Source organism: Crotalus tigris, unplaced genomic scaffold (assembly GCF_016545835.1).
Source record: "Crotalus tigris isolate CLP2741 ecotype Arizona unplaced genomic scaffold, ASM1654583v1 scf7180000024359.8030256, whole genome shotgun sequence".
Classification (NCBI taxonomy): Eukaryota; Metazoa; Chordata; class Lepidosauria; order Squamata; family Viperidae; genus Crotalus; species Crotalus tigris.
Window position 1 is genome coordinate 2,856,634 of NW_024100528.1, and position 21,765 is coordinate 2,878,398.

The 21,765-nt window shown below is 36.1% G+C and overlaps 1 protein-coding gene across 21 annotated transcripts in view; it reads right to left on the reverse strand.

The window, feature by feature from the left end:
* The window catches only part of ZBTB20 (zinc finger and BTB domain containing 20), a 553,524-nt gene that overhangs the window by 95,425 nt on the left and 436,334 nt on the right, over nucleotides 1–21,765 (reverse strand). Inside the window, exon 7 of one of the 21 annotated variants that reach the window (XM_039327287.1) lies at nucleotides 5,769–5,844. The exons of 18 other annotated variants lie outside the window; for them this stretch is intronic. The gene's annotated coding sequence lies outside the window, so the exon portion shown is untranslated. Of the gene's footprint in view, nucleotides 1–2,174; nucleotides 2,270–3,140; nucleotides 3,423–5,768; nucleotides 5,845–21,765 lie in introns of those variants that run through there. 2 more of the 21 variants (XM_039327295.1, XM_039327296.1) reach the window with 2 other exon arrangements.

The following is a 21,765-nucleotide window of genomic DNA, read 5'->3' on the forward strand; positions in this document are numbered from 1 at the left end:
CCCTATTATAGGGGGGAAAAACACTTAATAACTTTTCTGGGAAGTTCAGCAAGGGAGAAATAAAGATTAGAAACATTTTACTTTCCTAAAGTATTTCAAACTTTCTAAGACTTGTGTGCCTTTTTCTTCTACCTGCAGAAATAAATAATTTCAAAATGCATACATTTTTCATGCTACTTTAAGTAATATTGTAAGTTTTTTTCTTTGTTTTCTCACAGGACTTTACTTCTGGCTGAACTTCCACTATAATTCACTTGGATACATACAGATCACAAACCTTTAGAAGTTAATTTTCAAAGTAAGGTGATATAAATTTTATACAGGCGTAAATGACTATGCAAATCTAAGTTATATATTAATATAAATTCTAGCATTATATATCAAATTAGGAGAGATGAGTCCTAGACACTGTTGCAAAGGAAGAATATTAGAAAGAATCCCTAAACATATATGAATATGTGCACCTAAGACAATGTAAATAAAGAACAGCACACACCTATATGAATTAAATTTGGGCAGTTGACTTAAACCAAACTAGGGAATGAAATTGTTTTGCCTTTATGTGAAGCACATAAAAAAGTAAAGCAAAGTAAAGATTACACATAGGCAGAAACACAGAAGGGAGCAGGAAGAGAGCAGAGAATTAAAGGAAAATAGGCCCATTCTGCTAACAGGAGCCCAGCTAAAGAGTCATATGATATCTAAAAGTGCAGGACATGTCGCCAGGAGCTGGAAAGGATTGCTTGAAGGAATAAAGAGCCAGTGTGTTCCTGCTCAAAGAGCTTTTCTTTCCGTTTTCTTTTTTTTTCTCTCCTTCATCTGTTTCCCTCTCTTTTCTTCTCTAGTTGAATGCCCTAGTCTTAGGTTAGATTCAAAAAGAATGTCAGGAAAAACCTATCCTCTTTCTCTCTTTTCTGCATGCAGGTAGGTATCTGATGGAAGATTACTCTTAGTGAGGAAGGGTTTAAATAGATTTTGGCACTGACTATCCCTCTCCTCTGTTGCTACTTCTGAAATTCCAGATAGAAAACAGACATATATTCTACAGAACAAAATAAAGCAAACAAAAGAATATAAAAAGGCAGAATATATATATAAGCTTCCTGTTAATAAAGAAGTTCAAGGATATTACTTATTTTGTTATATTTTAGTGTAAAACAATAAATATGGAAATATTGCAATTGATATTTAATTTTATTTTCATGAAGATAATTTCAAATAACGCACAGTTAAAAGTTATTCAATTTCTACTATTTTTAGAAAGCCAAATAAAATATTAGCTTCCAGTATTTCTGAATCATCTTTTCTTTTCACAAAATATTTCAGGTTCATTCATGGAGAGTCCTAAGAGTAGGGATTGTTCCTAAAGTAACTTATATTTACATGGTGTAGCTAGTTTCACTTGTATTGTTGCAATAAAGTTACTGCTGTATTGTAGTAGTAAAATGTACGATAGCTTATCTTTCAACCTCACGTATACAGATATTTCCTCCAAAATTATATCTATTAAGTGAGATTATAAAATGTGCAAAAAATGTAACTTATCGCCTCTTTAAAGAAAAAGGTAATAGTACTAATATTATCAGCCTTTATATCCTAAAACAATTGTTATAATTACTTCGGATTTTTCATCTCTTTAAAATTATATTTAACACAATGATAGAGATCATATACTCCTATCTGATGTATTAAACTGCTATTTTTCTTATTAGAAATGGGTATTAGGAGGAATGACTTTCATTAAAAGCAACACCTTTTGAGCTTATAAATGTTCCAAAGCTTGCATGGGTAAAATATATTTAATAGTATGAAAAACTATTGGTCTTAGTATACTTTTATGTCGCATATTTTTTATTAAAATAATTTGATTCGTTATACTACTAACCAAAGTAATTCTGTTTACATAGATATCCAAATACATATTTTAATAGACATAAAATATGTGAGCCCAAAACATGTAATATAAATATAACCAGGTGCAAAGGTGACAAATAGATAACAAAACAAATTACAATTCTGAAAAGCCTTGCAAACCTTTTTATTTAGAAGCAGACAAGCCATACACACTTTCCTTCCATACAGTACTAAGTTTTGAAGGCCAGGTGGCCAAAAGTAGAAGAATTTCCCATTCACATCCTACTTTTGCTTAATTGAATCTTTCCTATTCCCCTTACCTCTATTGCCCAGGTAAAATGCCTTGAGAAGTAGAAAAAAGAAAACAGGGAGGAAGAAAGAGAAAAGACAGAGAACAGCCTAACTTTTATGTAAGGAACCCCCATCAGGTAAAAGTTAGAAAAGCAACAGCTACATTTTTTTTTTTTTAAAAAAATGTTATTTTGAAAAGGGCTAGTAGAAAAAAAATGAATCTATTTCCTTCTTTTTTTGCACTACGAGGGGGAAAAAAATCCTTTTTCTTTTTCTTCTTTTGGTGCTGCTACGGATTCTTTTCTGTTCGAAAGAAGAGGGAGGACCTTAAAAATAGAGGGGGGAACATCTTAAGCGTCAAGCTCGCAGTCCCCTCTTATCCTTTGTAAAGAACTCTTTGTTCTCTACTGAAAATGCTGGAAGAAGGAGAGAGAGAGAGAGAGAGAAAAAAAATCGCCGGGCAGCGACTCCCTGAAACAAGTGCAAAACACTTAGAGGCTTTTGGGCTGGCTATGAGCCAAGAACCCTCCCGCTGTCTGGTTAGGAAAAGAGGAAAAAGAGAGGGGAGAGAGAGGCAGTGCGCGCGAGAGAGCGGGAAGCGCGGGGGGGGGGGGAGAAAGAGAAACATTGGCGCTTCCTTTAATAGACATAGGAAGCGGGATTTTTTTTTTTTTTTTGAAAACTGGCGGTCAAGCGTTAAGTAACTCCCCGCCTAAATCCACCTGCTCAGAATGAACTTGGGTAACCCCTTGGGGGTGCCTGAAGAGAACCACCTACTCCAGACTCTTCTCCCCTCCGCCGCTACTGCCCTGCTCCCATTCTTCTTGCTCCCGTCACACCAATGCCCACGGCTCTTCTTCCCCCACCCCTCGCAGCAATAACAAACACAAAAATGCACGCTCGCTCCATCTCCTCAAAAGAAGAAGAAAAGATAAAGAAAAGGCGCTTTCCTCTCGGTTGCGACGCAATGATAAGGGGTAGCGAACATCTCATACCTGGTGTGAATGCTAATCAGCCAGGAGTTCTTCTTTTCCCCAAGACAGGGAACTGTATCCTTCCAAATTTATTAGAAGCTCCTCCACTGCCTCTTTCAAAAACCTTCTTTGTCACCCTCTTCCCAAGTCCTGATAGACTTTTTTTTTAAATAAAAAAAATGGCTTCGGAGCTCCTTCTATTCTTGATATTGATTCTCTCTCTCTCTCTGTCTCCCCCCACCCCTCCTCCTTTCTCCTGTCTCTGTCTCTTCTGAGTGGTCTATTGATAAGTCCCCAGAGGCACTGGGTCAGCCTGCCCGTAGGAAACCAGACACAATGCACAAATCTCCGAGTGCCATTCTGCCATCAGCAAGCAGACCACGTTTAGGAGAGAAGAGGAAAAACACACACACACACACACACACACACACACACACACAAAACAGTAGAGCAAAAGACTCTCTCTCTGTGTGTGTGTATGTTTGTGTGTGTGTGTGTGTGTGTGTGTGTGTGTGTGTGTGTGTAAGAGGGAGAGAGAGAGAAAGACTGATTGGAACAGGAGGGAGTGAGAGAGCGATACTGCCAGTCAGGTTAATCATCCCTACTTTAATTAGCTGTTCGGCTTAGACATAAAACAATTGAATTTGAATGATCTGTCAGTGGGCTCGGCTGAACCAAAAAGGAAACGAGAATATTACAAAAAAAGCTGTTGGTGGATTCTGATAAGCTAGACTGGAAATCCTCAAAGGGTAACTATTAAAACTTGCACAAAACAAAAAGTATAAATACAAATAAAATTATAGCATAAGCTAATTCCTTAACAGCTGTAGATGCCCCATCATTCTCTCTGCCATCCCCTTTACCTATGTTAGATGCAGATTAAATGCAAACATATATAAATTCCAAAGATACTCAGATCTGTAAGTTGGCCAAAAGAGAGAGAGAGAGAGAGCAAATGCAGCCAATATTTTAAAAATAAAATCTACAAAAACTTTTTTTGAATTGTCCTCTTTTAAAAAAAATCAACACTGTCAAATGTATACACCTAAATTATTGTGGGCTACAGTCACAATAAAAGAGCAGGGCTTCCTTTACCAGAAGGAATCAAGTGTATTTCTGGAGGCTAAAACAATAAAGAATGGAAACAGTGCCTGTTTCACTTCTTCCTGAAACATAGCAGCCCTGCTCAGTAAGACCAAATACCCTCCTTGTATAGCATCTACTGGCCATCTAGTTCTTGCAGCTTGTGGTTGTTATGGCTGATATGTATACTGGGTACAAAATCAGAATGACAGTAGATTATCACTATTGCCGCCAATTGGAGTTTCCTTCTTGATACTATATATTTTGGAATCATTGTTCATATGGTGAAATTCTCTTGTAGCCTCTTTGTTTACAAAAATTCACAAATACACCGACAGGGATTTAAAACAATTGCAATGAAACCAGTGGAGTTCATTTATAATTGCCCCATATCTTTGTGAGTTGCTTGCAATTTTTTTAAAATAAAGGGATAAGGATTATGTTTTCCACACCCTACATTTGGTGGTCCCAACCTGGATCAGTTCACCATTGTTTTTCACCCAATTGACAATTGCTCTGGGAACAAAGAGCTGAATAGCAGCACATTCTGGCCCATTCTACTGGCCAGGAGACAGAGAACTATCAATTGCTATTCAAGCAAGAAAACTTAACAAGGAAAAATCACCATAGGCCATCCAAATAAAAATGCACTTTATAATTTACCATTCTGGTCAATCTCTTACTGTGTACACGTTTTTTAGTTACTAAGTTTATAGATATTATAAGCTAGCTTCTCAATATCTATTCACTTAAGCAAAGCAAAGCATAAAATTAAAAAAGAGCAAAGTAATAAGTAGATAAGAGTTCATGAGTTCCATAGACTGAAAGGCAATGCTATGTAGTATGAATGAGCAATTTGTTATAATGCAGAATATCTTTCAGAAAAGTGGGAAATTCTTACTTAAAAAAAGAAAAAACAGGTGCAGAATAATTTATTCATTCAGACCTTGGATTACTCTTGTTGATAAGACATCATACTGAAGTGCTGTACAATAAGCAGGTGAGATATTTATGACACTTCTGAAACCCTGCCGTAAATTGTATCTGAAACAGGGAAACATGTAACATGCTATTGCAAAGCATGCTATTTGTATGTTCTATGATAGGTAGACAAGATTCAATTTAACATATTAATACCAACATAATAATGATAAACATAAATGCTAGAAAAAATATTTTGTACATAGAATTTATTATTAAGCTTCTGATTCCTATCATTACCTGTTCAAATAAATAAGTCTCAAAAATGCAATACACTAATATTCTGAATAATGTTATGAAAATGATCTAATTCTATAAATTTCAGATTCAATAAATATCAGCCATAAATAAATGTATTGATTTATAAACAATAATTTAATGAAAATCAATTTACAAAATATCATTGCACATTATAATGCAAATTATTATGATCAGTTAAGAATCAATAAATATTTATTATATAGTCTCCTAGAAATAACCTGAATGCTATTCAGAGATTACAACAAAACCAGAACATGAAACCATGGTGCCCAAGGTAAAAACAGTCAGAAAAAGAAAGTACAACAAACAACACCTAATGCTCACCTAACCTCCTGGCCCAGGTTTCCAGAACTTTGTAATGGCTAACAGGCTCAGGGCCATTCAAATTTCCCAGGGTATGCTGTTTAATAATGCATAGGGAATAATTAATTACACTCTTTTAAGAATCCACAAACCAGCATTAAAGTTTAGTTAAAATGGTCAATCATCCTTATTTGCCCTACTAAAATGCTGAGACCCATGCAGCCTCAATGGGCAGAAAGATATACAGTACACTGTTTCCCCTACTCTCAGCTTATAATATGGACCCTATTTTACTCTTGTAATTTCTAAAATAGATGAAGACACAGAACATAGCTTCCTTACAGAACTGAAACCATAGTGAGGCATTATAGGAAAAGGTACTCTTCTATATGGTATCCAGATGTTTAGGACTTTAATCACTGAAATCAACATTCTGAGATACAGTTACTGAACTGAGTTACTCAAAAAACATTTTGAACTGAACTGGGAAATAAAAGCAATCAGCACAATTTAACTGGATTCGTATTAAACACTGAACCACAGTACTCTATTCTAAAGCTGCAGCTTTTATAACATCTCCCAAAGTTGTCTTGTATAGAATGTAGTGGACTTATCCAAGCAGGACCTTACTAAAAAAGTAAAGGACGTGTCTATGTCCAGCTAGTATACAAAATCCTAAACTACTACAAAACTCAGGGAGTCTATCAAGCAGTAAAACTTTAATCTCCAGGGAGACAGTGCTGCAGTGGTTTTGAATTGGTCCAACATAACCATTTACATTTCCTGTATTGATTAGGCTTAATCAAGGTTCTCAGTGTAAGAAATCAACTACTATTCTTGAATCTGAGGAAACAGAGAATTATTGTTGTGTACTCTGCAATGTCAATATGTCCTAAAAGTTGCATAAAAATACGTAAACATCCTTGAGAAGAGTCGATAGTCCAACAAGTAACAAGAATGACAATTTCTCCATGTTGCTCTTGAGGGCTGATCCAATTACTAGAAGTAGAGCCTCCAGCTCCAATTGTCTCTTAGTATCCCAAGGCATTCAAGATGATCTGATGACATTGAGGGTTCTTAGCGAACAAACAGGTCCTATTCTCCTGTCTAACTCTAGATACAAATCACTAACCAGGCCAATTAAAGCAATTTCAGCACAGACCTCTGACTGAAATAGGTCTACAAACTTATAACATGTTTTGAATCCATGGTTTAAGTACATACAAATTGAATAGATGAAAGTAGAGAACTGTTTTCTCAGGAGAAAATTTCACTGAATTTAATCAGCTATCCACTGCATCTCTAATTTTAGCTCTAACTGGTCATCTCATTTTAGGCACAGAAAAAAAAGGAAGAAAGAAGATTTCATTCTATCAACAGAGGTGGTCTTTGCTCCTCAAAATTTCAATTATGGAGACCAGGACTTCCATGTTCATATAGAGTATATGTTTATCACACTTTGGAAATATATATTAATTACATGATGGTTGCTAAAATAGAATTTATAGTTCTTTCTATTTAAACAATAATATTTTGATTGTATCCAACAAAAATAGAAGCTTCAATTCTTATGGAATGCACCAATATTGTCTGTATATTTATTACAAAACATTTGTTAACAAACTTTTGATAATTAGAATAACCAAAATTAAACACTTATTGTCTTACATGGCAATACCCAGAAGTAATTTCATTAATAAAGAACTGCTGTGAAAAGTATTCTGCGAACCAAAAGTTTCAGTATTTAAGTGAAAGCAGAAATTGCATTCTAGTGATTTAACTGAACTTTTTCTAACCATCAATATTTTAAGCAGCTAAATATGCTAGTTCATGAATCAATAAATCATGAATCAATAAATATCAGCCTATGTAACAGTAGCTGTTAAAAGGAAAAACAGCTACAATCACACATTGCTCCTAGAAGCACGAAGCCGAAAACACCAGCCTGAAGATGACGAATGAGACTTCGTCGAAACATCGACAAGACACTTCCAATTTGATGCGGAAGAAAACCCGAATAACCAAAGACCTACAGACACACACACACACACACACACACACACACACACACACACACACAGGAAAGATGCAATGAGGTGGAATCCAGAGTTCGCAGGACAACATCTCAGAGCTAAGCTTAAATGACCTTAACTAATAAAAGGAGCAGCACAGTGGCTCAGTGGATAAGATGCTAGGCTTGTAGGATGGAAAACCAGCAACGCAGGTTTGAGACCCAAGAGCCATGTGATGGGGTAAGTTCCTGTCCTTGCTCCAGCTCCTGCCAACCCAGCAGTTTGAAAGCATGCAAATGTGAATGGATAAATATATGTCACTTCAGTGGGAAGGTAACAGCGCTCCGTAACATCATGCTGGCCACATGATCACGGAAATGTCTTCAGATAGTGCTGGCTGAATGGCCTTGAAAGGGAGATGAGCACTACTCCTACTATTTAGTCAGCAACAACTGGTGGAGTAAAATTTGCAGGCACTCCTTTAACTTCTAAAAACTAATAAAAATTAAAATAAGACTATGGAAAAATAAAGTAAAATGTGTATTGAACTAAATCTTTAGACTCTACTTCTCCATAACTTCATCACATCTCTGCCATGCCCCCCAGCATACATTCCTTTGTTTCAGTCTTTCAAAAAAGTGTGCTTTCAATTACATGCACTGATGTATTTCCTAACACCAAAGAAGAGCATTCTGAAAAGTAATCTCTTCTATGACTAGGTATAGATTTTTTAGTTTTGCTTTCTAAATTGATGTTTTAATATTATTTGGAACTTGTGAACTCTATAGATTGATCAGGTTCAAAGTTGGACATTTTTTTACCTTGTGCTTTGGTCACATGTTGCTATGCTAAATATACCTTAATCTTCCAGGAAAATTGTAACCTATAGCCTTTTAATTTGTGGGATAAACAGCAATGGCATTCAGTTGGAAAATACAACTTCTATATACAAACAAATTCAAACAACATAATTATATTCATGGTGCTTGTTATTTCTACTCTGATTAGATGTAGTATCTGTCTGGTAAAGAGTGGGATTTAGGTGTATATAATGGTGAAATTATAAATTTTAGTCCTGGGGAAACAAAGTATGCAAGAGTTACTGATTCCTATTTTCTGATTATGCTATTTGTAGGAACAAACCCAACTGTTTGTTCTCTCTTTAATGCTCTAATTTCACATTCATCAACCATCGATTTATGTCCAAATGATGTATTGTGAGGACTTACCAAATCAGGTATCATTTTTTTATTAATTAGTGTGCAATATATTAGAATTCTAAATTAAGAAACAAATAAATAAATTAGTCTAAACTATCATTACTATTTTCCATTATAACTTCAAAAGTTGAACATTGATTCACTTTATTATACCAAAATTAAAAATTAATAGATGATTGTCCAAATTCACGTAACAAAGTAAATTGTAGTTAGGTTAAATGGCATCCAAATTCCTTATTTTGGCTATGCTGCCAAAGGCAAAGCCCAGATCTAAGCACTTGCACTGGCTCTCTTTTTTACACTAAACCATGGACTAGTAGTTTTGTACACTGTGTATGTATATTGTTGTAATATACATTAGAACAATTTCTGGAAAAATAAAGAGAAGAAAAGGTACTACACTGTCTTTGTTTAAGAATATCGTATTGTAATAAAACAGGTGAGAGAATTGCATGAAAACATAGGAAAGATAAAAAAGTAAACTCCAGATATAACATGTAATCAGTTCTGGAATTAAATGTAATCTTCCTTTGGGATATTTATGTAGCTGATGAAAAGGATATCTTTGGCCACTACAAACCAAACATACGGTTTGGTAGCTACATTTATAATAATAATCCAACCCCACTTTTCAATTTTGAAAAGAAATGGCTCATTTTATATAGTACCTTAAAAAGTAAATTATCACTGATATTCCCTTTCTGATCTGACTTTCAAGAGCCAAATGATTTAACAGGAGTAACACTTCATTTTTCAAACTCTGCAAGTTTCCCAAAAACAAATATTTCTACAGCATGTAGTTCTAATGCTATTCCATATATTTCATCTTAAAGTCTTTCCAACATTTAACCTAGATGTCTTAAGTTTATCCTGAAAAGCAGCATAATTTAACCAAAGACCTATGAGTTGTTGAAAGGGGAATTTCTAATCAGCCTGAAGGAGACTACTGTCAGTGTAATCAACATTTATTTTAGCTGATAAAATAAATGTCATTATTTTGTTTCAGATAAAGTTGCAGATCTGAATAAGCAAAATAGCTTTCTTTGGACTTGCACTGTATTTTTGGAGCAAAACTAATGAAGCAGTATTATTCCCTTAAATTAAAATTAATCTAGTTAAAGTTCTTTTGACTCCATTTTCAAGTTAATATTTAAAAGAGTCAGCACAGAACATTCCTTTTTCTTTTTACAGAAAAACAACATTTATATAACTTTTCTATGTTTTCCAAAGAGGAAGAAAATGTGTGATTGTAATTATTGATCATAGTAAGGCATAATGTGGCATTGTGTTTGCAAATTACAGTTTTTTGCACAATTAGTCCTCAACTTATAACTGTAATTGAGCCTGGAATTATGGTCGTAAGTCATGCTGGTCATTAAGTGGGTCATCACATGACCGTTCCTGATTTTTTGCTGTAGTCGTTAAAATGACACAATGATCATAAAGTGATCACATTAACATTTTCAATTTCAATTATTAACATTTTCAATTTCAATTATTAAAACTCACAAAGCAATAATTTGTTTCCTGAATTGTGCTATGAAGGAACAGCTCTATTTTTTCTGGTACTCCCCACCTGCTATTAATTAAAAATAATAATAAAACTGACAGACTTCCTAATGATGTGTTTTGTTATGTCTGGCTTGATCTGTGAAACTGTGTAAGTTAAAAACCATATGACTGTGAATCAAACAGCCTGAGGAATCAAAAGTGGAAGGAGATATCACCTTACTGACAGCTTCAGCTGTAAGACTTGTGCATATTTGTTGCTTATATCTTAACAAGACTTGAAATCATTTGGACTCTGTGTGGCAAGAATGTAAGAGCAAATCAAGAACAGGAAGTACTCTATGTGGGAAAAAAATGCATTAGTCCTTTTCTGCACTCAGAGTACTAAAAGTTTCCTGCTGCCCCTGATAATCCCTTGTACCTGATCTGCATATGCTCCTAAACCTGTCCTCCACAGTCTGAATGTACCAGGCAGCAGGGGTGGAGCAGAACAAGGCATTATGTAGAAACATGGAGCCAACTATTCTCCTCTGAAGTTGCTTCTAAGGAGGCAGTCTGCTTTGCTTACCTACGGGACTGAATTCCCAAAGTCCAGTATAGGGCATAGCTTTATGGCTGTCATCAGTCCTGCCAACGCCTGCCTTCCACTGCCATCCCATTAACCAGGTCAGCACCTATCTTCTTGCTTGTTAAAGCTCTTTGCAGGGAACTGAATTATAAGAGAATAAAATTGAGCTGCCACCACAAATCTTTTGCCATTGCTCAGAGCGATGTTACTTATGAGCCAAACAGTAGCAAGTCACATATTTTCAACCTTTCATCCCATTTTTTTCTTCCATGCTGTCTTTGTTTGATTCTCAGAGACTGCTTGAACAAGTCCTTGTAATTATATTGGCAAACATTTTTAGAAGTCGTTTGCTGTTGACTCGTCCTAGGGCCGAGAGACGGGCCAAGGTCGCTCAGCTGGTTTTGGGATTAGAACTCAGGGTTTCCCAGTTTCTTGTCTGATGCCTTAACCAAACTATACTAGACTGGCCCCATCCCATTAGCAGCCTGCTATCCTGGAGAGAAAGAGAAAAGCAATGGACAGTGATCACTGTCTGAGACTGTGAATGGGATTGAGCTATACATGATATTATAGAGTTCCAGAAAAACATCTACTTCTGCTTCATTGACTATGCTAAAGCCTTTGATTGTGTGGATCACAAAAAGTTGTGGCAAGTTCTTAAAGAGAGTACCAGACCATCTTATTTGTCTCTTGAGAAATCTATATGCGGGTCAAGAAGCAACAGTGAGAACTGGACACGGAACCACTGATTGGCTCAAAATTGGGGAAGGAGTCCGGCAAGGCTGTATTCTGTTGTCCTGCCTATTTAACTTATATGCAAAGCACATCATGAGAAAGCAGGGCTAGATGAATCAAAAGTTGGAATTAAGATTTCTGGGAGAAATATCAACAACCTAAGATATGCATATGATACCACTCTAATGGCAGAAAGTGAAGAGGAACTAAAGAGCCTCTTGATGCGGGTGAAGAAGGAGAGTGCAAAAGTTGGCTTGAAACTCAACATTAAGAAAACCAAGATCATGGCATTCAGCCCTCAATTCCTGGCAAATAGATGGGGAAGAAATGGAGGTAGTGACAGATTTTATCTTCCTGGGCTCCAAGATCACTACAGATGGGGACTGCAGCCAAGAAATTAAAAGACACTTGCTCCTGGGGAGAAAAGCTATGGCAAATCTAGACAGCATACTAAAAAGCAGAGACATCCCACTGCCAACAAAGGTACGTATAGTCAAGGCCATGGTTTTCCCAGTTGCAATGTATGGCTGTGAAAGTTGAACCATAAGAAAGGCTGAGCGCAAAAAAAATGAGGCCTTTGAACTATGGTGCTGGAGGAGACTCCTGCGAGTCCCCTGGACTGCAAGGTGATCAAACCGGCCAGTCCTAGAGGAGATCAACCATGACTGCTCTTTAGAAGGCCAGATCCTGAAGTTGAAACTCAAGTACTTTGGTCATCTAATGAGAAGGAAGGACTCACTGGAGAAGAGCCTAATGCTGGGAAAGATTGAGGTCAATAGAAGAAGGGGACAACAGAGAATGAAATGGCCTACGCATGAGCTTAAATGGACTCTAAAAGATGGTAGAGGACAGGAAGGCCTGGAGGAACATTGTCCATGGGGTCACGATGGGTAGGACCCAACTTCACAACTAACAACAACAACAACAAGCATTTGGGATTACAAAGCAAACTAGTTCTCATAAGTGGGACTAGAAACTCAAAATTGCAAAACTCTATAACTCCTTAGAGCAGGGTTGTGCTTATTTATTTATTTATTTATTTATTTATTTATTATACTTGCCCATTTCACCAGAAGTAACTCTGGGAAGTGTATATCAAACATTGTGTGACTACCTTTTGCAGACACAGTGGAGTCCCAAGAAGTGTTTGAAGTTAGGAGTTACAGACAAATGACTTTTTATGTCTTTGAATATGAAACCTACTAGTACTTAATGTTTTAAATTTTACACCACTTGAAAGATTTAAATTATTGATTTAAAAATATAATAAGTAAAATTCTAGACTTTTGCAACCTTCATAAAGTTCACAGGAACTTAGGTTTAAAAATGAAAAAAAAGTTTCAATATCACTTTAAAAAGCAATCTTAAATTTCAAATAACATAAAGAGCTAACATGTGGTTTTGGAATAGTTTAGCTTTAAATTTCTGTTATAAGGACTGTGGTATATAATAAATCAGGTATGTTATGGAAACAAACTTGCTACTTTATTGAAGTTTAAGTAGTGTATGTTTTATATAGATTGTAAGAAGTATTAGGTGACAGACAGGCAGAGCTGCGTTGGCAAATTTGACTGGCAAAAGAGATATTCAGATCTGCAGAAAGAGGCTTTTCTTTTGGAGGTTCATTTATCAGGCCTGCAGGCCTTCCCTTTTTTCAATACCAATTTAGGAGTTGTGATGGACATTTTTATTTTTTATGGATGCTTTTAAAAATTAACATGTACCTCTTTTTATTTGTAGATAAATATATAAGTACTTGTATTTATATGTTTAAATATTTAATATGTAATGTTTGACATATGTATGATTATGCTTTACATTTGATGTTAGCTATGCTGAATATTTTGTGATTTAAAGGAATATAAATGCAACACAAACAGATATGATAGATGAAAAAAAATAATTCACAATGAGAAGGAGGTTGTATCATGGAATGGAAACAGCCATTTAAATACTAATATCCTGAATCTTGACAAATGAGTCTGCTGAAAAGCCCAGAGGGAGGGGGGGGGGTTGTTGCCAGGTTTTTCAGGGTTTCAATTCAAAGAGTAGCAGTGTCAAAGTAATGGGGACAGGTGTTGATGAATACATTAAAGTTACTCCTCATTTAGCAACTGCCTCATTTAATGACTGTTCACAGTTACAAGGGTGATTATAACAAATCCTTGTAATTTATAACCTTCACAGCATTATAATGGAAAGCAAACTTGAAATTAGATCATACCTACAGTTGTGGTTTCACTTAGTGATTATTTCACTTAACGGCCAAGTTGCCAGTGCTAATTATGTTTGCTAAACAAAGACTAACTCTGGCTGATAAGAAATATGGAAGGATGCTCCCTACTGCATGCAATATGAGGTTTTCGCGGGTATTTGTATATATTTGTATATATTTGTATTTGTATATATATTTGTATATGAAACCCAAGCTCTAGAAAAATCGGATCACAAACCCAAACTCTGGCTCAGATACGTAGACGACACCTTCATAATCTGGCCACATGGGAAAGAAAAACTGGACAACTTCCTCACACACCTCAACAGCCTACACCCCAAAATACAGTTCACCATGGAAACAGAAGCTAACAACCAACTTCCCTTCCTGGATGTCTTAGTCTACAAGAAATCCAATGGCTCCCTAGGACACACCATCTACCAGAAGAAAACACACACAAACCGCTATCTGCACGCTCTCTCACACCACCACCCAGCACAGATCAACTCTGTAGCCAAGACACTCATCTCCAGAACAAAACGCTTAGCTGACGAACAACACCTAAAACCCGAACTACACACTCTCACCAATGTACTAACATCCAATGGATTCCATAGAAATAAGATTACAAACCTAATCCAAAAAGAAACCCCCACTAAAATCCAAGACAAAGAACAAGAAAACGGCAAAGCCCTCCTCCATACATAAAAGGCACCACAGACAGAATCAGTAAGATCCTCCATAAACACAACATCAAAACAGCATTCTGCACAAACAGAAAAATATCCACCATCCTTAGAAACCCCAAAGATAAAATTGAATTAGAAAATCAAGGAGTATACGAAATCCCATGCACCACTTGTCCCACCACATACATCGGACAAACCAACAGAAGAATAAGTGCACGCATTGAAGAACATAAGAACTCAGTCAAAAAAGAGGAACCAACATCTTCCCTGGTCCAACACCTTAAAGCCACAGGACATGAAATTGACTTTAAAAATACCAGAACCATTGCCAAAAGTGAACATTTTAATAACAGAATAATCAGAGAAGCCATCGAGATAGAAAAACGCCCACACAGCATGAACAAGCGAGATGATACCTCCCGCCTACCAGCCATTTGGAAACCTGCCCTTATTGACAAACGACTCCCTAACCCCAAAATCTTAAACCCCTCTGCAACTCAGACTAACCTGAGCACAACCAAACAGAACACTCCCCCAGCCAATCAGAGCACAGCCAAGCCCCTAACCATTCAGAACACACCTCCACCCAATCAGAACACAGCCAAGCTCCCACCCAATCAGTTCATACCCCCACTGGCAGTTAAAAGGAAGAAACAGCTAAGACCACACATTGCTGCTCAAAGCACGAAGCTGAAAACACCAGCCTGAAGATGACGAATGGGACTTCGTCGAAACGTCGCCAAGACACTTCCAATTTTACGCGGGAGAAAACCCGAACCAAAGACCTACACATATATATATATATATATATATATATATATATATATATATATATATATATATATATATATATGCGTTTAAGAAAATTAAAAACGTGAACCCTGGGAATGTTCATGGTGAGAAATAAAATGATCACCAGGGTAATAAAACTATAAAATTTATTAAAAAGCACCTAGCTTTCGCCGTATTCATTTCAACTGCACGTTCATCCTCCTCCATCCTTCTTTCCCTCAATCTTGGGGTGGATGGGCAAATGTCTCTGTAATTACAATGGTCTCTATGTTTTAACCCTTCCCCCTCGGGGGTAGGTGGCAATACACATTTCATGTTTATTTTGCAATCCTCCTTCGTTTCATTCTTCCTATGGCAAGTTTTTCTTTTGGTTTTGGTGTTTTTATTTCTTATATAGATGTCATCTGAGTGATCCTGTAAGTCCTTTCGAGGTGGTTGTAATACACTAATGGTCTGGGGCTGGGGGGAAAGCCGTTCAGTCACGGAGAGGGAGGGGGCGCGGCGATTCTTTGATCACCCCTGCATCCGGCCATTTCATGCACGCCGCATCATAATCAGACAGTCCGGAGGGGGTAGCGGCGGAACCATGTCTTCGCTCTTCCCCCTGGGGCAAACGCCATCCAGATGATCTCACGGACCTCTCCCAAGTGGGTGCAGCTCGTCGATGGTCTGGAACCGGGGGATAAGCGGCCGCCCCCTTCCATCCACGATCGAGCAGCTTATACCCCGGTTCCAGACCATCGACGAGCTGCACCCACTTGGGAGAGGTCCGTGAGATCATCTGGATGGCGTTTGCCCCAGGGGGAAGAGCGAAGACATGGTTCCGCCGCTACCCCCTCCGGACTGTCTGATTATGGTGCGGCGTGCATGAAATGGCCGGATGCAGGGGTGATCAAAGAATCGCCACCCCCCTCCCTCTCCGTGACTGAACGGCTTTCCCCCCAGCCCCAGACCATTAGTGTATTACAACCACCTCGAAAGGACTTACAGGATCACTCAGATGACATCTATATAAGAAATAAAAACACCAAAACCAAAAGAAAAACTTGCCATAGGAAGAATGAAACGAAGAAGGATTGCAAAATAAACATGAAATGTGTATTGCCACCTACCCCTGAGGGGGAAGGGTTAAAACATAGAGACCATTGTAATTACAGAGACATTTGCCCATCCACCCCAAGATTGAGGGAAAGAAGGATGGAAGAGGATGAACGTGCAGTTGAAATGAATAGAAAGGAACAGACCAATCGTGCGCAGTCACCCTATTTAGGCCCGATGACGAGGTCGAGGAGTCGTGCGCAGACTTCACTACTCCTATAAAAGTGACTCTCTCACTCCCTGGCGCACTAGCCCTGAGGATGCCGGCAGGTGACGGCGAAAGCTAGGCGCTTTTTAATAAATTTTATAGTTTTTATTACCCTGGTGATCATTTTATTTCTCACCATATATATATATATATATATATATATATATATATATATATATATATATATGGTCTTTGTTGTTCGGGTTTTCTCCCACGTAAAATTGGAAGTGTCTTGGCGACGTTTCGACGAAGTCTCATTCGTCACTTCAGGCTGGTGCTTTCAGCTTCGTGCTTTGAGCAGCTGCTCAAAGCTGCTTTGCTGCTCAAAGCATGAAGCTGAAAGCACCAGCCTGAAGATTACGAATGAGACTTCGTCGAAACGTCACCAAGACACTTCCAATTTTACGTGGGAGAAAACCCGAACAACCGAAGACCTACATACAAATACCCGCGAAAACCTCAGAAAACAGATAGATAGATAGATAGATAGATAGATAGATAGATAGATAGATAGATAGATAGATAGATAGATATAGATAAATGCCTTCTCCTGTCAGATTTGCAACAGTAAAGTATGGAGATAGGTAGATAGTCTGTGATATATATAAATTGCAACGAATTAAAATATTTTAATTTCAAACTTCATTTTGAGATTATAGCACATTCAACATGCTTGAAATATTCTACTTGTCATTTGAAATAGTGGTTTTTATGTAACTGATATAATGATTTAGGATAGATACTAAGGTAGTGAACTATGAACCCGAAATTTCCTACTTCAAAAGTTATCTTTCACAATAAAACTGGTTATAAATTTAACAATTAATTATTCACAAAGTTTCCTTTAGCAGCTATTCTTATACGAGTCTTCCTTGACTTCTGAGTAATTTACGTAATGAATGCTTTAAAAGAGAAAATTGTCTGCATTTGCTTAATTCTATAGTTCCATATGTAAATATGTCAACTACACAATCTAGATCAAATTAAATTCAGTGACTGTGTCCTAAAGATTTGGACAGGTGCTATTGGGGTTCATAAAAGTCAAAAAAGGTTTCTGAAGTAGCTTTTATGAGAACCAATTTCATGCAGTGATGGAGACACCAAGTTAGAAACCAGGAAAGCAATTTCTAGTCCTGCCTTCACAAAGGTTCTCAGCTCTAGGAAGCAAACTACTTCTGACTAGGAGTCAACAATGATTTGAGATAATAAAAACCACCACCACCACAACAATAATAAACAAAAACTTCCTAAACTTAGTTGAAGAAACTGAAAATGCTATGAAATAAGACAATCACAACTAAACTAATTGAGTTAATTTGTCAGAACTATAAACTGATATCTGGGAAGCTACATTTTTGAATGAAAGAAATTTGCCTACTTTAATGCCAATTTTGAAAGAAAAAATGCATTCTGACTCCAGCTATTTTCCTGGTCCTTTCAACAATTTTTGAGATCTTTAGCCATACAATTCTTCTAGAAAGACTTTCTATTCTGGATAATTCAGAGAGCTGTATATAACAGTTTGTATTGTTAAATGTCTGATTTCAGAAAACTGGGTTGGCAGACTATTGCTCATCTCAAAGTAAAAACTTATACATAAAAAGGATGAGCAAAAATTTCTTTCCCTAATCCATACCCATCTGTTTATTACAATAAATCATTCAGAACAATGTGGTTGCCCAGAAGAAAAAACAAACAATAGAGACAGACAGGCAGACATAAATTCCAATTTAAACTACTGTTGTAGTTATCTAATGACAACTAAGTTGGAAAGGTAGATAATAACAATATATGGGACAGCACAGAGAAAAAATAACAGCAGCAGCAACAACATAAAATACTTCACTATTTCAGCTTTACCAGTGTGAAAACAGGTACTCATCATTACTTAATTTGCAACATTTCAAAAGTGTTTCTATGTTAAAGACTTTTTTTTACTTCTTTCCATCTTAATATGACATTTTGGGGACGTTTTATAATGAAATTAATTCATTTGTTTTTAAATCATGTGGAACTGTTTCCAGCTGTTAAATTTTCCATAATCTATTTTTCTTTTTTAAACATATTCAGCTAATTAAGAAGTTACTGTGTTTTAAAATGTCAGGTATGACATATATATATAGGTGTGAAAGAGAAGTAATAGCAGTGACTCTGGCACATTTGAAATTTGTTTTTTTTTTAAAAAAAACAAAAACAAATAAATTAGCATTTTCAAAGAGGAGTTGCCATTTCAATATCATAGCTCAAAGTTGGATTTTTTTAAAAAAATAGCAACGGACATTTTATTAATGCACTGCAGAAGTATATGTAACTGATAATCAGTTGATATGAAAGAATTATTGAATATATTCACTATAAAATCTCTAATCTGTCTATATGTTTAAGAAGTAGAATCATTAGATGAAATGAGTGGGAACACTCAAGAGTAATTTTAAAAAGGGGTATGAACATTAAAAAAAATCATGTTTATGATGTTCCAGACTTTATGTTAGCCATAAAACTATAGTCTGTGCATACAATATCAGCACATGGAACATCTTGGATGCATAAGGACTCCTTCCTGAGATGCCATCAATGTACACCTATGTGCCATCAAGTTCTGCTTTGCCAAGTTTGCTTTATGTAACAGAGGTGTCCATAGGCTGAAAGACTTTCATCAAAGTGTGATGTCTTGACATACAAAAAGGGCAAAGCTTGCAACATGAGGGTAATGCTGCTTTTTTCATTTGCTTCCCTTAAACTGTCCTGTGGAAGCCTCTGCATGAAATGCCTTTTGGAATTTACGTTAAAAAAGAATATTTGTTTTACTGAATGAAAATTTATGATTCTAAATACCAGAATATGTTAATGGCCACTTTAAAGGACACATGTCTGAAACATCCATAGAAGTCACATTTAGAATGCTAGTTTTGAAAAATCTTCACTCCTTTATTTTCTAGAACACTCACAAGATATTCTACTAAAGCAATTTATGCTTCCCATTTTGTACTTCCAGCCCTCCAGATAATACAGAAATGCTGAGCAATTTGTGGAAATTGAGAGGAAGCAACTATCTAATAGTATAAAACTGAATCTTTACAAGAGAATTTAAGATACTTACCATTGAATCTTAGGTGAGTAAGATGTGACTATGAAGTAACAAGCTCACATAAAACTAACAAGGTATTTGCTGGAGAATGAATGTGAATTCTTTTGGATTATGAATTTCAAGTTTACCTAAATGTTCTCAGATGAACTTCTACTCCCAACATCCCTATTCCATGATCATTTTTTTTCCTAAACTAAAAATAATAGAATTTACAAATAAATGCTATATAATAACTAAAATAAACATTTTTGATTTAATACTATTATTTATTGTCCACTACACATATTACATGCTGAATAATTTTAAATAATGGACCCTAAAACCTTAGAAATTTTATGTTATGAGAAATGAATTAAATAAACTTTTTATTTAATAAATATTCTTCCTCATGTTTTTATTTTATTATGTAGGGATTATGGACACTGTACTGTTTCTAAAATAAGTGATAAGAGCTATTTTTTGTCTTAATGTGGAACATATATGGAATTGGTTAAATTAGTTTTTATCAACTTTATTTTTAATCAGCCTTCAAAATATTTTTTTTCCCAAAAGCTCACAAAATAAATAAATCTTCCAGAGAGTTATGTGCTCTGTTATTCCCAGCCTCGGTAACAAGACAAAAGAGGGAGACTTTGTTATTTGCTAGCTGTTAATAATCAAGAGAAGATCTGCCAGACAAGCTCTTGGAGAGCTCTGTCTGTCTGGGCCAGGTAGATGCTGCAATACACAAAGGCCTTCATCAGAGAAGAAAAAGCATTCACGGACAAAGATTCAGCTTCTTTAATTAAGATTTTCATTGCTGATACATGAATTAAGGTTTTACAACTGCATGTATTCAAATACTCATGTGCAGGTAGATATTTTTGATTCTGTCTTAAATACAGGCTTCTCTACAAGCACTCTCCAGCCAAAGCTGAGAATCTGCTTGCCTATTAGTTGCTAACATGGAATGAGCTATTAAATGGTAATTTAAATTGTCTATTAACAAAGATATTAGCCCCTTTACAGATAGGAGGAAAATAAGCCACTGATGAATATGATGATCTCATACATTTTCATTACTAAAAAATCTAGTATAGAAGGAAAGGGTCAATAATACAAAAGCCACTTTTAAGAAAAACAGCTATATGATTACCATGTTTGAAAGTAAGAAAACATTTAGAGAACTGCTATATTTGATTTTTCATAAAATGATTTTTTTTAATTGATTGTGATGTTGATCACATGGTTGAGTGCTCCACCAACTGTGGCTTACATGGATCTTCAATGTGGCTTACATGTATCTTAAATGAATCACATATTTTTACATGTTCCTTACATGAATCACTTATTCTGTGATTTGTGACTATGTTCCACTGATCAGACATTGACTCTGTCCTGATTTGCTTGGTATGAAAAATAATTACCCTCAATGAATCAATCTGTACCTAGTTCTTTTTTCCTTTAATTCCAAATGATTTTTGTTTTTCTTTCTTTTGTATTCTTTCCTTTCTGTTTTTAGGTTAGAGCTACAATTTTTACTTGGATGTTTTTTTCTTTCATGGTGTACTATCTCATGTAATATTGCAACATTTAGTTGCAATTGTACTTTACTGATTTTTCAACTGAGAACAGTGGTAGTTCTGTAACTTGTGCTCCTGTCTGTTCTCAACCAATTCCAACCTCTTTTATATTAACAAAATAACACAGTTGTTAGAAGGGACACCCTATAACATTTCAGACAAATGGTTGTCCAATCTCTTTTAAAAAACCTTCAGTGTTGGAGCACCCACAACTTCTGGAGGCAAATATTTCCACTGGTTAATTGTTGCGTCAGGAAATTCTTCCTAGTTCTAGGTTGGCTGTGGCAGCCCTTTAGATATTGGATGTTATATTTATACTCAT